Below are 12,381 nucleotides of genomic sequence, written 5' to 3'. Positions count from 1 at the left end.
GTGACCTGGCTCAAAGGAGCTGGCCCCAGGCACCAGGGGGACAACCACCCCTGAACATTGTGGGGGGGGGACACCATGCTGGGGCCAGGCTGCCCCCTTTTGTCACCAGCTTCAGTGGAGTCCAGTGTTTCGCTTTGCTTGCTTGTCCCCCAATCCTATCCCTAGCCAGGGCCTCCGAGCCTTACTCTCCCTCCTTCCCGTTATCCCCTCCTCGGACCTGGGGATGCGGACAGTGACCCCTCCCTGAATTTGGACTTGAGTCTTCTGAGCAGAGCTAGGCCTCTCCCCTGGTGAAGAGATGGAGCGAAAGCCCTCAGGAGAACCTTGCTCTCGGGCTGTGGCCCATCAGCAGGGTCACTCACAGGGGCCCTGGGAGGACAGGGAGACACCCCACTGCCTCCTGGCGGGTCATTCTTGTTCAGCCTCCTTATACCTAAGAAACATCCCCCTGTCGCAGCCTCTGGGAAGGCCATGGGACGGGAATCTCTGCCCCTTCACACAGCAAGTTAGAAGGAGGGCCTTTCCCCTCTGACCCCATGACCCCATGCAGAGTTTTGCACCAGCAGGACCCCTTTAAGGGTCTTTGAGGCTCTCCCAGGAGCCCTCCTCTGCCAGCTCCCAACATCCCAGCCCCCTCTTGGGGTCTATGCCAAGCCCACCCAAGGGCCTGGGGCTGTTGGGAGCCAAGGGACCCCAGTATCAATCCCTTCACAATTACTGATCAGGGGGACATCTGCCCCTGGTGATTTGTAAATATTTCTATTGGGCCAAACGCCCCCTCAGAACTGGCTCAAACCTCTGGCCACCCCTCAGCAATGGAGCAGGGGATGTGGGAAAGGCCGAGGGCTTTGCCCAGGGGTGTGTGGGTAACCCTGTACCCATGATCCAATCTGTGACTACCAGACAACCTGAATAAAGCGGTTTAAAAAAAAAACAACCCTCTGGGACAGTGTCATTCTGGGGCATTTGTGTGTGGAAGCAGTGCGGCAGGGGAGGGGGAGGGGGGCGAGGGCTTGGCCAGCCCACACCCATGCCGCACTCTGCAGGCATCATCCTATTCCTCCAAGCAGAGAACAAGAGCTGCTGGGGGCACAGGGAGCGCGCGGAGGGACTCGAGCCTTTATCCAGCCCCAGGCACTTGAACTATTCTTAGATTCTGAGGTAGTCACATGTACATAAGAGTGCCTAAAGCATGTTTACACTGTTTTGTGACTAAATTATAATGCAAATAAGGGTGAGCCACCACTGACCAAACAGCACCCCAGCACAGAACCCCCAAGTCCAGCCATGTGTCTTTCTGATCGTAGCCCCATTCCTCCCTCTCAGAGGTAACCAACACCCTGACTTTTAAGGTCGTCATATTCTTAATGTTCTTTTTACAGTTTTACGCCTATATGTATGGCATCTTAAGCAATGTAGTCTATCTTTTCAGACTTTATATGCATGGAATCTCTATTCTTTTATGCACCACTATATATATATATATATTTGAGAGGGTCATCCATGGTGTCGCATGTGTCTGTAATTTGTCCATTTTCATTGCCGCATCACATTCCATTGCATGGATATCCTTCGACTTACCAACTTATTTATCCATTCTAGTGTTGATAAGAATTTGTGTTCTCATCTGAGTACTATTATCACCCACACTGCCATGAGCAGTCTAGTCCTTGTCTCCTGGTGCACAGGAGCACGCGATCCTCAGGGGGTGGATTTGCCAGGTCCGAGTGAGGCGCTGCACTTTAGGGACCTCATTTTCTCCCTTGAGGTATCACCATCCCCTTATTACTATTGAAGAAGCACTCTCAGAGACGCTAAGCAGCTCGCCCAAGGTCACACAGTTGAATGCTACTCAGCCAGGCCTGGAGCCCTTTCCCAACCCTTCCCATCAGGCCCTGGGCTCTGGACTCGCCTTGGCTCATCCCAGTAGAGGGTCTATCCACCGCGGTCCTGCTGAGAACCTGCTTGGGGGGTGTTCATTTCCGGGCTCTCAGGTCAAGCCCTCGTAGCCAGCGTGGCCAGCTGGCCCCTCCTCTGTGTGCCTGCAGAAACCATAGGCACTACCCACACTGAGCCTGGGCTAACTGCCCGTCTCTGAGCTCCCCTGCCAGCCAGACTGAGCAGACCTCCCTCAAGGCAGGGACTGGGAACTGTTGAAATGATGACGGATGAGTGCTAAATATGTCTCAGGACCTGTGCTGATCACCGCAGCAGTCCTGAAAGGAGGCACGTATCCTGTTTTCAGATGAGGAAACTGAGGTTCAGAGAAGGGAGGATGGAGGAATGGAGGAATGGATGGAGGAGGACACGAATAAACCAGGCTATGATGCAGGTGGGTCTCTAGACCTGTTGCAGAACCCAGGCATCCCAGGGCTGGATGGTCTGTGACCTGTGGCCCTCTCAAGCCAGCAGCCAGCTTTTATTTAACAAATATGTTCCCCAGTATCTCCAAGACAATGTGAAATTATAGAACTCCTAGAGGACATCTTTGCCTTGCTTTTACTTTTAATGCGAATGTTTCCTGTGTTTCCACTGCTGGCTTTCAAATATACTTCTGGAGTGTCCTGTGAATGCTTTAGGATACTCAAGCCTTATTGATGAAGGACCCAAACACTTCACTGTGAATGTCCATCTCAGGTGGGCACCACCCAAGCCAGGTTCCAGGAATATGCCCACCCCACTCCTTAAAAATAAAGAAAACATTCCTGGGATGACGCTCAGCGCCTTACTCTGGTCACCTTCAAGTAGAGCAGCTCTGGAAGCCAACAGGTATGGCATTTAGAGCATGGACTTTGGGATCTGATAGACACGGGTTCAAATTTCAGCTCTGCCACTTATGAGGTATGTGGCGATAGGTCCACCTCCCCTCCCTGAACCTCAATGTTTCCTCACAGAGTTTAAGTGGGGGGACACTGTGAACTCAGCACCTAGCGCATGGAGGCTGTTCTCATTCGCCAGCCTGGGGGAGGGCAGGGCCTGGGACTCTGCATTGCTAATAAGTTTCTCTGCCTGAGAAAGTGTGTGAGCTGTTGGGATATCACGTGTGCACAGCGAGTTGCCTGAAAAGATACCCACCAAGTTGAGAGCTGTGGTCACTTCTAAGAAGCGGGATAGAAGGAATACCCCAGTAGGCTGAACAGAAAGGGCAAGCAGTATATCTGTCGCTTGATACACATATAAATATTTCAAGAAAACCAACACAAGTAAATAAAATGGGGGGAAATGAGACAGAATGTCAAGGCTAGTAGGAATCCTGGTATGAGCACCGTGTGGTGTCTGCGTCCCCTTGACACAACCTTTTCCTCCTTCTGAAGGAAGCCCTCGCTGACTACATGGAGCAGACCCTGGAGCCACACCCACCCCACGCTCCTCCCACCTTCTTCCCACTAACACTTTTTTTTTTGCTTGATGTAGTCCCGATTTAGTTTAACTACCACACTCCTTTGAAAAGGTCATTTGTCTCAGAAAAAACAAACAAACTGTGCCCACTCCCAGCCCCAGTTGTGCAAATCTTGATTAATCTAAGCTAGGGGATCTTACCGGGAAGTCTACACATCACCCCGACCAAGGATCGACGGATGAAACGCATGGGATTCGAAAACTGGCATGGGGGAAAAAAAAAACACTAGTTCTTTGTTTTCACTAACCTCCAACTGAAAATTAGCATTTCCTTCTATTACGAATGTAAGCAACAAACCACAGTAGCATTCGTAGTAACTGGTGATTTGGCACCAATAGAAAGCACAAATATTTTCCCCTCACAAAACAGTTATTACCGGTATTCTAGAACATTGTTTACACTCATCACTACTTCAAAATTATGGTTGTTATTAGATCGGCCGCTAGATTTTGTTATTTAATGCACTAATAACGAAGCAAGTGTATTCCTATATCACGCTTGAAAAAAACATATTGTGAAAACCATATTTCAAGATAATTGGTTTGTTTTGTAATCTTCTCATTTTATTTTATATAGTTAAAAACAGTATTCTGGGAAGGGGGTCACAGGGTTTGCCAGACTGCCAAACGGGCCCATGGCGCAGAAGCGGTGGATGAACCCCGGGGCTAAGCCAATGCTAGCAATTTCATTATCCTAACTGGGGACTAGTTGAGGAAGTGTCATGTGACCTGTGGTGTCCAATTCACAATGAGATGCCCGGGGACATCTGCTGGGGAGAGACTGGAATCCCTCCTGGAAAAGGCTTCTTAAAAGGAGACCAGGAAGATATGCTTTCTTCCTCTGCTTTTTAGCATCTGAGCACGAGAGACCTGGGAATGTCTCCCACCATTGGACAGCCATAAGGAGAGCAGCTGACCCAACTGAGATGCCGAAATGACTCATGGGAAAAGCCTGGGTGTTTGAGAAGGTGGTTGACCTGGTGAATTAGCCAAACGGAAACGTTCTACCAATCCTGTTATCAAACGATAGACCCCTTATGATTCAGGCCAGTTGGATCAGTTGTCTTTTACTTGCAGTGAAGAGCATCATCTCCTGATCCGCTCTGCAAGCTTTGTTTCCCCATGTTTTCCATGCTTCGTCCTGTCACTGAGGTGACATGGAGAAACAAGCCAGCTCCTTCCATCTGATTGGTCAGATCTTCTTTCCTTGAGGCTGGACATCTTCAGGTCCTTCAACTGGACTCAAAGACGCGTGGTTTTGAGACCTTTATCTCCTCTTAACATGTGTGTTTCTCTAGGTCATTTGTTCTTTAGCAATCATCAGAATCATGCTAATGTTTGTGAACATTAACTTGTTAAAAGCCACATTTCTGGGTCCCACCCCCACAGTTTTAGAGCCAGCAGGGCTGGAATCCCAATAATTTGCATTTCTAACAGATTCCCAGATGCTGCTGATGCTGCTGGTCTTGGGGACCACGGGTTGAGAGCCACTGGTCTAGGTCCCTATGAAAACATGGCTTCCCAAAATGAAACCACTACTCAAGATGGGGTTTGATCAGTGCTAAGCAGAGTAGAACTATCTGTCACTTCCTTCCATAGCAACAGCATGCTCTTATGGTTGTAGCCGAAATTGCAAACTGCTTTTTCATACTGTTGGACTCTGTGTTGCCAAAACTCTGAAACCTGTATCATACACATAGCTCCTAAACTCTCTCCCCTTATTCTATAGAATGGGAAGCATTGCTTGTTGAGTGCTTACTATGCGCCATGTGCTTTAATGAGTTATCTCATTTAATTATCATAACAGCCCTTGAAATGGGCAGCTATCTATTTCTGGGGAGACTGATGCCCAGAGAAATAAAGAAATTAAAAAAAAAACCACTTTCCAAGGTCACCCAGCTGGTAAATAAAGGATTTGAGCCTAGGTTATAGAACTCTATAATTAAGAACTCTTTTCCTGCTTAACAGCATCTATTAATCAGCTGCCCTTTGGGGGCCCAAGACAAATTTACCTAATTGTGCTTCATCCAGCTCATTTCTCTTTTTTGTCTACAAGGTCATCAAATGTGATTTTCGTCAAATGCCCCAGGTTTCTTGAGCCTCCGATATCTCCTTCACCCACAATTCAGCTCTTTCACTGCCCTGACTCCTGGCCCCAAAGAGAAGGGGTCAGGCTTGTTGAGTTGCCTTTGGGCTCACGGGAGTTTGGTATCTGAAAGTGTTAACTGTGGGCACATTTTAATAAAGGCCATTTTGTAGGCTATAGCTTCATAAATGTTCTAATTTAATATACAAATGTACCTCCAAGTGATTTAGGGTGTGCTGGGCCTTTATTGTTCTAGTTGCAGTTATGTTGATTTAGCCCATAGTGTTATGGTTAATAATTTAGTAAGCAACCTTATTTTTTAATCTTCCTTTGTCTGCATGCCTTATCCTTTCCCACATGAAGGCACTTAGGCCTGCATGAAGATTCAATTTAATTAATGATAAATCCTTGAATACGTGTAGCTGCAAAAGTACTCTAACCAAATACTAGGGAAGGCTTTAAGTTCATGAGTTTTCACCTTCGTGGTTGGATTTTTGGTTTTATCATAATGAACTATATTGATTTTATCCCAAGCAGTGCTTATTGCATTATGTTCTGTTTTGCCTGATATGAACATTGTTAGACCAATTTCCTTTGGTTAGTATTCAGCTGGGATATGTTTTACTGTCTACACCATTTCTGGACCAGTGTGTTAGGTATATCGCTTATACACAGTGATAGCTGGATTTTGATTTAACAAAGATCTCATCTGATAGTCTCTGTCTTAAATAGGTAAGTTTAATCCATTTACATTTATTGTGATTACTGATTTATTGGTTGTCAGGAAATCATGACGCATTTTTGCATTGAAAAACAGAAAAACACGTCATGACTTTCCCGACGACCCAATATTTGGACTTATTTTCTAGCATCTCATTGTGTGTGTGTGTGTGTGTGTGTGTGTGTGTGTGTGTGTGTTGTATTTTCTTTCTCTTTTTTTTTTTTCAAAGATTTTATTAGGGAATCAGGGAAGGGGAACAGTTTTGGGGAATTGGGGAAGGGAAACAGCCAAGTTGTTGTCCTTCAGTCTTAGTTGTGGAGGGCGCAACTAGCTCAGCTCCAAGTCCAGGGGCACTTCGGCAGCTTATGGTCGCTCAGCTCAAGGTGTCATGTTCAATCTTAGTTGCGGGTGGGTGTAGCCTACCATCCCATATGGGAGTCGAACCGGCAACGTTGTTAGGAGCATGTGCTCTCACCAGCTGAGCCATCCTGCCACCTGTTGACAGCTCAGCAGCAGCTCAGCTCGTCCACAGCTTACTGGCCCATGTGGGAATCGAACCGGTGGCCCTGTTGCTCAGAGCTTGCGCTGTTATACAACCGAGCCACTCGGCCGACCCTGTATTTTCTACCACCATGAGATTTCTTTTTGGCGGGGGGCGTGGAGGAAGCACGTGTTGTTACTTTAATTTTTTTTCTTGTTTCTTGACTTTTGATGGAGAGTGTTTTTAGCACCCCGTCCCTTTTCGTCCCCTCTGATTTGAAGGCTGTAAATCACATTTCTTTTATTGGTTTAATTTTAATTTTTTCATATTAAATTACTAAACTATGTATTTTCCTAACAGTATAAAGTTATTCAATATCTCTGTTTTCCTCTTTAAAGACAACTCCTTTAACACAAGGTCACTACCAATGGAACTGCCCCCATCCCATCTTCCTTGTGATTGTCTAGAATTTTAGTTCCACTATTTATCACAAAAATTCATATTTACATGGTCAGAAATTAATTAGATTTACCAACATATTTGACCAGGTTCTGTACTTAATATTTTCCTTCTTTCGCTTTTCACTTTGCTGAAGTACATGCTTTAGTGATCCATTCAGTGAGGGTACAGTGGTAAAGTCTCCTAATTTATGGAAATCTAATATGTAATTTGCTCTTCTTTTTCAATGTTCATCTAGCTGCGTATTGAGGTAGGTTGATCATGTTTTTCCCTTTGCATGTTCAGGATATTACTTCTCTGTCTCTGTCATCCATTGCTATTCATGAGAAATCTGCTGTCCGCTCAACTGGCATTCCTTTGTAGGCAATTTGTCTTTATTTTCTTGTAACTCTTAAGATTTTTCTCTTTATCTTTGACATTCTGCTCTATCATGACAGTTTCTCGTTGAGATTTATTTTTTTAACCACCCTGTTTAGCATGATATGCATTTTCATTTTCTTTTTGGTTCTGAAATATTCTCAGCAACCATCTGGATATTGTACAGTAGATATTTTACACCCTTTATTCTATCCTGGAATTTCTATTACATACTTGTATATGTTGCAATCATTCAGTCTGCTCACCATGTCTTAACTGCTCTTTTATTTTTTATTTTATTTATTTATTTTTTTAGCTGAGCCATCCCGCCACCTGTTGGCAGCTCACAGCTGCTCAGCTCGGGCTGACTCGAACCGCTGTTGCTCAGAGCTCAAACTCTTGAGCGAGCTCTTGACCAACTGAGCCACTCAGCCGGCCCCTTAACTGCTCTTTTATATTTTCCATTTCTTTATCTCTCTGTGCTGCTTTCTAGGTGAATTACTCAGGAACATCTTTCAAGTCACTAATTGTCTCTTCAACTGTGTCTAATATAGAGTTTATCCTATTTGAACTCACTTTAGGAATGGTACTTCTCATTTTTAGGATTTCTAATAGTTTCTTTTTCACATCAACAGCTAATTGTATCTGTTTTTATGTCATGACTCTTTCTTTTTACAAGGCATTCCTTTCTTTACCTTTATTAGGGTCTTAAACTTATTTTAAAGTCATTTCCAGATTGCTCTATTATTTGCACTTCTCACAAGTGAATTCATCTGTTAAAGAGTTGAGTTTATTGGCTCTTAGAGTCGGTTTCCTTCACGTGCTTTAGAATTTTGGTTTGCAGGATTATGTTGTAGATTAATTTTTCCATCCCTTTTCTTTCTCTGCATTTGTCTGAACTCAGACCCTCAGGACCCTAGACCCAAACCAGGCTTCCTCTTGGTAGCTCAGGATTCCTAGATTTTGGTGATATCAGAGATGTCACAGATGCAGTTAGTAAGCAAAGGTGGTTTGATTCAGGTCCCAATGGCCAGACCTACATCTGTTCCCCTGTTACCTAAGGTACGGCTTCAAGCAGTGTGAGTCTGACATTAGGCTTCCAGTTCTCAAATAACCCTTTTGGTCCCCACTTACTGGACTTCAATTCCTGGTCACTTCTGCCTATTTCCAGACCCAGAGCCTGTTAGGTTTGAAGCTTCAGCCTCCATTTACTTTGTTTTTCTGTCCCCTTTCTGTTCCAAAGAGAAGTTTATTATATTTGTAAAATATTTTTATATATATTTTAAAAATATATAATTGATCTATTCTTACAGTGTATGAACAGAGGTTTATTTTCCCACTAATTTCTAAACAGTGTGGTTAATTTTTCTTATGTCAGTTTTACTGAGGTATGATTTATGTACAATAAAAGCACTAATTTTAAGTGTATAATTCAATGTGTTTTGATACATATAAATTAATCACTATTATAATCAAGAAAAGAATACTGTCATCACCCTCCAAACTTCCCTTGTGTCCTTTTGTTATCAGTCCCCTCCCCAAAACCCCAGCTCCACGTAAGCACTGACCTGCTTTCTGCAGATTAGTTTTGCCTTTTCATAGAAATTGAACCAGACAGTATATATTCCTTTGTGTTTGGCTTCTCGCACCAAACATGGTGATTCTGAGACTTACCCATGTCATGTATGCCAATACTTCATTCCTTTTTACTGTTCAGTAGTATTTTGTTGTATGGGCACATCATCATTTGTTTATCTCCATTGATGAACACGTGAGTTGTTTCTAATTTGAAGCTATTATATACAATTCTGCCCTGAACATTCATACACAAGTCTTTGCGTGGACATATATATATATATATATATTTTTTTTTTTTATAAATATCTGAGAGTAGGATTCCTAGGTGGTACAATAAGTGTATGTTTAACTATAAGAAACTTCCCCAAACTGTTTCTCCAAGTCACTGAACCATTTCACATTCCCATCTAGAGTTCTAGCTGAGGAGGAGGTTTTTTTAAAAAACATGAACTCAGTGTCATCTTGACTGGAGGCGACACTTTAGAATATACACTGAGCTATAGAAATGCCAGGGATGATGATGATGAAGGCTCAGATGCTAAGTGTCCTGTACTCTTGCATCCCCAGTGCCTAGCACAGGTCTTGGCTCCCGGCACACACTCAATAAATGAATCAATGAATAAAGATTTTTCTCTGACAGACATGAACAGCCGATAAGGGTTGGGGTCAAAGTTTGGACCCACTGCATCTTACTTAACCAAAGGAAGTTTTTCGGAGCCCTGGTTTCTCCTTCCCTAAATTTCACAAGACCCTGGTTTGGAACTGGTTGGCATTTCTATGCCACGACTAGGAGATCTCACCCCTCTTCAGCCAGGCTTCTCTTTACAGCTCAAGATGGTGACTCTACCGCCCACCACTGGGTCTGCATTTGAGCCAGCAGGAAGGAGAGAAAGAGAGAGGAGGGATATCTCTTTAAGGATAAGAGCTTGAAGTTGAAGATTATTTCTATTTACCTATCGTGGGCCAGAGCCTAGTCACATGGCCACATGGGGCTAAAGGTGACAGGAAAATGTGACTTTTATTCTGACCAGCTGTGTGTGCCTACATAAATGACAGGGTTTGTTTATTTAGGAGAGGGGAATAGATGTTGGATTACTTCTAGCAGGCCCTACCTTTAGCCTGACTTTGTCTTAAATGCTAGGCACTTTGAGCTCAATATACGATAGTGGTTGGAAAACATGTTTATTCCTCAACTCCAGGAAGAACCTTTCAATCCACTAACCAAAAGAAAGCCATTGACTCACTCAGCACCACCCAGATCAGCCGTCCCACCCAGCTCCTCCCTCAAGGCTCCAGCTACAGGGGTGGGGAGCAGCTGAAACACCGCACATTCAATGCAGGGAAAGTCAGTGATGGGATCTGTAGACTGGACCACACTGCAGACCTCCCTGGGACCCGAATGGCTGCCTTCTGGGTGATCTACCTGAGCAAGCTCTGGTGGGCCTGATGGCTGGGTGCAAAGAGCTGTGTCCACTCAGCTGCCCTCCCCACAGTCCACCAGTCTTGGTCTTTAAGAAACTTAGCAGCCTACAGGGGGTTGGGCATGTCCCAGAGCCGTGTATCTAATACGGTAGCCACCAGCCATGTGTATCTATTTTCAATTTAAGTTAATAAAATAGGGGCGGCTGGTTAGCTCAGGTGGTTAGAGCGCAGTGCTCATAACACCAAGGTTGCTGGTTTGATCCCCGCATGAGACACTGAGCTGCACCCTCCACAACTAGATTGAAGATAACAAAAAAAAAAAAATTAAAAAAAACATTATAAGTTAATAAAATAAAATATTCAGTTCCCCAGTTATATTAGCTACATTTCAAGTGCTCAACATACACCTGTGGCTAGTGGCTACCATACTGGATAGCACAGATATAGAACACGGCCATCTTGGAAGAGAGTTCTATTGGACAGCACTGCTCCAGAGGAAAGGCATCTCAGATTGTACCAAGAGGTACAAGTACCAAGAAAAAAAGGTAGGTGATGGGGCCGGTCTACACTTTGCCAGGCAGAGTCCAGCTGAAGCACCGTGGTCCACCGGCCCTACACTCTGCAAGAGAAGCAAATGAGAAAGAAGGGGTTCAGGTAAAGGTCACCAGGATTGGAGGGGGCTGGAAACGTAACTGTGTCTTATTTAACAGATTGTGCATGACAAAGGGGGCCACATACTAAACCTGGCAAACTCAGGAGAGGCCAGCTTGGCAGGCCCTACAAAACTCAGAGACCGAAATGAACCACATAGGGTGGTCTGAACATAAAAATTCCTAATTGAAAGCAGGTCATGGTTGGTAGTCACATCCTTGGACTGGAGCTTCTTTGACAAAAGTCAGTCTTGACGTTAAGTGAGCCTGTCTAGTGTCTTTTTTTGCATCTAAGATAACATACCCTTGGAATGTCAGAGTGATCCCTTTTACCAGACCCCCTCAGGGCACAACGTACAGCATCAGAGCACGAGAGACTACAGAAACCCTTCATTGTTACCTTGTTCCCCGAATACCACCTGTGTGTGTGCTGTACAATGTTCATTACTAACTATCTTGTACCCCCCAATGTAAAAGAAGTATCTGTCTCTCCATTTTACTTTACCCAATCTCAGAGATTTCCCTGCTTTGCTTTCTCCCACCCCCTTAATCTACCATCAATGGATTTCATGGAACCTTCCTCCTTTGACTATAATGTATAAAATAAGTTGCAAACCTACCATCCTCTGGAGCATTTGCATAATCCGTTTTTGCTTCCCAGCAATTGTCAGTTTGTCTCAAATAAACTCACTAAAGTTCTCTACAGGTTTGGACGTTTCTTATGTCTACAGAATGTTTGCGTCTGGGTTCCTCCGGAAGCAGATGCTGGGACAAAACTTTAAGGGTAAGGAGTTTACTGGGAGGTGATCCCAGGAAGCACCAGCAGGAGAGTGGGGAAGTGAGATAGGGAAAGGGTGTGTGGTCAGGCAAGTGAGCCCTGTGACAAGTAGGGCTCCATCCCACCAGGGACCTCTGGGAGCCCGTGTAAAGCACTGCAGCTCACAGTCATCCTGCCCAAGGCTGGGGGAGCTGGGGTTTTTATACATCAGCTTCTATCAGTCATTGGCTGAGGGCTGCTCCAAGAGTGTTAATTTGCCAGGACTGCCAGGTATGGAGACAGGAGGCCCTCCTTACTGCAGAAAGTCCTCAGGCAGAGAGATGCAAATAGGAGGCAGCTGGAAGGTGGCTGGAGCACACGGGAGTGATTAAGACCTGAGGAATATGGGCTGGGCAGGCAGCACTGTCTGCTACAAGAGTCAGACCGACATCTTTAACCTCCAGCTCGCTC

The 12,381-nt window shown here is 44.8% G+C and overlaps 1 protein-coding gene across 1 annotated transcript in view; it reads left to right on the top strand.

The window, feature by feature from the left end:
- Nucleotides 1-12,381, top strand: part of VSTM2L (V-set and transmembrane domain containing 2 like) — a 50,867-nt gene that overhangs the window by 32,229 nt on the left and 6,257 nt on the right. The window lies entirely within an intron of this gene.

The sequence above is a fragment of the Hipposideros armiger genome, unplaced genomic scaffold (genome assembly GCF_001890085.2).
Source record: "Hipposideros armiger isolate ML-2016 unplaced genomic scaffold, ASM189008v1 scaffold_613, whole genome shotgun sequence".
NCBI lineage: Eukaryota > Metazoa > Chordata > Mammalia > Chiroptera > Hipposideridae > Hipposideros > Hipposideros armiger.
The sequence above is the reverse complement of the archived record's forward strand: the minus strand, read 5'-3'. Positions and strand labels throughout refer to the sequence as shown.